The sequence below is a fragment of the Nymphaea colorata genome, unplaced genomic scaffold (assembly GCF_008831285.2).
Source record: "Nymphaea colorata isolate Beijing-Zhang1983 unplaced genomic scaffold, ASM883128v2 scaffold0595, whole genome shotgun sequence".
NCBI lineage: Eukaryota > Viridiplantae > Streptophyta > Magnoliopsida > Nymphaeales > Nymphaeaceae > Nymphaea > Nymphaea colorata.
Window position 1 is genome coordinate 5001 of NW_022205101.1, and position 5000 is coordinate 10000.

Sequence of the window (5000 nt, forward strand, 5' to 3'; positions counted from 1 at the left end):
AAGATTTATGGTAGGCCAGGTGATTTTCGCGTTAGCCCGTATTACCCGAGAGCGATCGCCCAAAGCACCTGTGAGGTTCGTCGGAGGGGGGGGGGGGGGCTGGTGAAACATTTGCTCGGCTCGATGGACCTTGCTGTAGTCCCTCTTGTGCCCGGTCTTCCGCTGCTTGCGGAAAGTGCTCGGAACACTAGGGATACACAAGGCGGATTCGTACTTCAAAAATACTTATGGTAGACCAAGTGATTTCGCGTTAGCCCCTTTCACCCGGGAGCCGTCGCCCAAATCACATGTATGGGAGATCATATGCATCAATCGGCTGCTGTAGTCCCTCCTGTGCCCGGTCTTCCGCTGCTCGCGGACAGCGTCGGGAACAGTAGGGATACAGAAAGCGAATTCGCTTGATACTTCAAAAATATTTAATATTTATGGTAGACCAAGTGATTTTCGCGTTGGCCCTTTTTATGGGGGAGCCATCGCCCAAATCACCTATAGGTTAACCACCAGCTCGGATCGACGGACTTGACACCCTTCGACCTTGCTGCCGTCCCTCGTGTGCCCTTTCTTCACTGCGAGCGGCCATTTTTTCTTGGTTCCGCGTGCTTCCGTAGCTGTCTTTTCAGCTTCTCCTGCGTCCGGTTTTGCCTGGGCCATTTGTAGTCCACGCGGTGCGACTGCCTTCTTCTCGGCCTCCGACTGCTGTCAAGGCCTTTGTTTGGCAGGTGCTATGCAACGTGTCCTTCCCTGCCTGGCCCTCGGCCTGCAGTGCTCGCTGTTCCCCGACAGCGCCTGCGGTGTCCTTTGGGACCGGATCAGGTACACAAGTGGATTCACGAATGGTCTGGAACATTTATGGTAGACTAGGTGATTTTCGCGTTAGCCCCTTTTACCCGGGAGCGATCGCCCAAATCACCTGCGTAGGAGATTGATGCTCGGTTTGACGGATCCCCGTTGCCTTTGCTGTTTGCTTCTTGCTTGTTTTTATCGGTTGTTCCACGACGGTTCGGTTTGATCGAGAATCTATCTCGCGTTTCAACATTATGCGCCTCCCAAGTTCCGCTTGTCCGCATGGCTATGCCGGCGTGAAGGCGACCGTTGGGAAGCGCCTGATGTCTTGGCGCATGAGTGGCGTTGGCTGCGTCTCCCATCGGCGTCATGGCTGTTTTGGTTTGCCATGAACCGTTTGGGTGATGTGCTTGTTATATTGGTGTGGTTGACGCTAAGTTTGTTTTGCCCCTACGTTTGGTCTCTGTATTGCTGCCGCTTTGGTGGTACGCCGTCTTGTTAAGGACATTAACGCAGCCCATCCGCATGGTGTGCGGAGGGCTTGGGCGTGCGGCTTTTGGCCTCTCAGCTTTTGTGCTGATCGTTGGTTATTTCTGTCGTTACGTCGGCTTTATGGATTCTCAGTACGTTTCGGGCGCCGGTGGGCAGTTTTTAATGCTGTTCTTCCTAAAACGTCGTCCGCAGTGATGTCAAAAACGAAACGATGATTGACCGTCGGTAGCTATCGGTTCTTTTGTGGCCGGGGCCTCTGACGTTGTCGATGTGTTGCTACCTGGTTGATCCTGCCAGTAGTCATATGCTTGTCTCAAAGATTAAGCCATGCATGTGTAAGTATGAACTAATTCAGACTGTGAAACTGCGAATGGCTCATTAAATCAGTTATAGTTTGTTTGATGGTATTTGCTACTCGGATAACCGTAGTAAAGCTAGAGCTAATACGTGCACCACACCCCGACTTCTGGAAGGGTCGCATTTATTAGATAAAAGGCCAATGCGGGCTTTGCTCGATGTTTTGGTGATTCATGATAACTCGACGGATCGCACGGCCTTCGTGCCGGCGACGCATCATTCAAATTTCTGCCCTATCAACTTTCGATGGTAGGATAGTGGCCTACCATGGTAGTGACGGGTGACGGAGAATTAGGGTTCGATTCCGGAGAGGGAGCCTGAGAAACGGCTACCACATCCACGCTTATTGCGCGAGCCTCGAAAGGGAATCGGGTTTATTCCTGAACCGGGACGTGGCGGTTGACGGCAACGTTAGGGAGTCCGGACACGTTGGCGAGGGCCTCGGGAAGAGTTATCTTTTCTGTTTAACAGCCTGCCCACCCTGGAAACGGCTCAGCCGGAGGTAGGGTCCAGCGGCTGGAAGAGCACCGCACGTCGCGTGGTGTCCGATGCGCCCTCGGCGACCCTTGAAAATCCGGAGGACCGAATGCCGCCCACGCTCGGTCGTACTCATAACCGCATCAGGTCTCCAAGGTGAACAGCCTCTGGCCAATGGAACAATGTAGGCAAGGGAAGTCGGCAAAACGGATCCGTAACTTCGGGAAAAGGATTGGCTCTGAGGGCTGGGCACGGGGGTCCTTGTCCAGAACCCGTCGGCTGTCGGCGGACTGCTCGAGCTGCTCTTGCGGCGAGAGCGGGCCACTGCGTGCCGGCCGGGGGACAGACTGGGAATGGCCCTTCACGGGGCCTTCCCCGGGCATCGAACAGCCAACTCAGAACTGGTACGGACAAGGGGAATCCGACTGTTTAATTAAAACAAAGCATTGCGATTGTTCCCTTGCGTCTAGAGTCTGTACAGTCCTTTGCTTTTACTGTATTTGCCTTGCTTATGTTGAGTCTTGGTGTAAGCTAGTTTGTTCACCTATGTCGGAGTACCCTCCCAAAACGGCTCCCTAAGTGTAATATTGGGATTCCTTGTTTTGGATGGTCGGCATCGGGAATTCTGTAAGTGGCTTCGGCCATCCTTGTAAGTAAAGTGTAATAGCTTACTTGCTTTCCCTCGTGATGTACTCTTCTCTTTGAAGTGAAATATATTGCGAGTTTTCTTTCCACACTCTTTGTGCAAATTTGTGTCCTTTGTTTTCGAGAAAGCGTTCAAGTGATCTGCGCCCACTTGAACGAGGCGAAGGCTTGCGGCTTACTGGCGAGAGTTTGCCGCGCCGCGCGGTCCGGAGTTGTCGGCCCGTGACAACTGGTATCAGAGCCCAGATTCAGGTCAATCTGGGGAAGCGATCGGAGAGTCGGTGTAGAGCGTCACGCCGACTTGCTGCTGTTGAGGAGAACGCCATGGCATCACAATACAATCTGCGAGGTGCCAAAGGCAAGGAGCCGGCCTGCCCAGAGGAGGCGAGCCCGGCCCATGACCAGGGAAACCTGGAAGAGACGGTGAATCGGTTGGTCGCAGATGTGGCCACCCATGAGGAAGCCCTCGGCTTTGCTGCCGAGACCTTTGAGGGATTCAAGGAGGAGATGAAGTTGATGCGGGAACAGATGGCCGAGTCTGTGGCCATGAACCGATCGCTCTCCGACTTGGTGAAGATCCTACAGGACGAAGTTGCTGGACTTCGGGCTTCGAATCAGAGATTGCTACGAACGAACTCAGCTAGTAGTAGCCAAGAGAGGACCAGTAGGGTTGACGTCCAACGTCCGGCGAAGTACAGTGGTAGCCGGGATGCGAGGGCGATCGACAACTTTCTGTTCCAAGTTGAATACTACCTGGATCTGCAGAACGTCGTAGAAGAAGATCTGAAGATCAAGACCGCAGCAATGTTGTTAGAGGGGGATGCTGTGGCTTGGTGGAGGCGGAAAATGCTGGATCTTGAGAATGGTGATTGCACAATTACTACCTTCGACGACTTCCGCAAACAGTTGAAGGGGTACTTTATGCCTGTCGATGCCGAAAGACATGCTTATAGGTTGGTTGCAAACCTAAAGCAAACTGGCGCCTTGAGGGATTACATCCGGGCCTATCAGAAGGTCATGTTGGATGTGCCTATGATGCCAGAAAAAGATAAACTTCACTGGTTCATCATAGGGCTCCAATCTTGGGCCCAAACCGACGTGGAGAGATCGAACCCAGAGACCTTGGAGCAAGCATATGTGGCAGCCGAGCGCTTGGCAGATACCCAACGCAAAAGCTACACTGATACCTTCAAGGCTGTGAAGAAGTCCGACCACGGCGGTAAGAGAGATGACCGGCGAGACCACAACAAAAATGAATCGGTGTTCCAGAAGCCAACCGAGAGAAAAACCTTCTTTCGCAAGGACTACACTGGGCCACCAAGGGAAGTGACTTGCTGGGTCTGCGGAGGTAAGCACCAAGCGCGCGTCTGTCCGAAGAGGGTGAGACCTACCGGGCAGGCCAATGCCGCAAGGGCCACTGAAGACGAGACCGAGGAAGGACAAACACGAATGGGTGCCGCTCAGACGATCAATGCTGTGCAAAGCCGCGCAGCGTCTAGCAATTTGGTAAACAAGGAGCTGATGTACCTAGACGTCACTCTGAATGGAACGTCTACTGTTGCGATGGTAGACTCCGGAGCTACACATAACTTCGTCTCGAAAGAGGAGGCGGAGCGAGTGGGATTGAAGCCTGTGCCGCAGCAGAGGACCCTTAAAACGGTGAACTCTGAAGCCAGGCCCATCCTGGGAGAAGCGAAGGGTGTAACGGTTCAGATTCAGGGCTGGACGGGAATCACTAACTTCTCCGTAGTACCTCTGGATGATTTCAAAGTGATTTTGGGGATGGAGTTCCTTCGAGGCCAGAATGCAATGATGTTGCCAAAGACCAACACATTGACGTTGATGGGTGCGGATCAGTCCCACACAGTGCACTGCCACTCCCTCAGGAGCAAGTCTCAGCCGATGTTGTCGGCCATGCAGCTAAAGAAGGGCGTGCGTCATGGGGAACAAACATTCCTCGTGGCCGTGCGTCTAGAAGAAGATGACCCTCAGCCGAGAGTCATTCCGCCAGGACTAGCCTCAGTCCTCAAGCAGTTCGAGGGAGTGATGCCCCCGAGCTGCCCAAGCGCCTACCCCCGAGGCGTGAAGTTGATCATGAAATTGACTTGGTTCCCGGAGCCAAGCCACCAGCTATGGTCCCCTACAGAATGGGACCAGCCGAATTGAAGGAGCTGCGAAGGCAGCTTGATGACATGCTTGAGTCAGGGATCATCCGCCCCTCTAAGGCACCATTCGGAGCTCCTGTA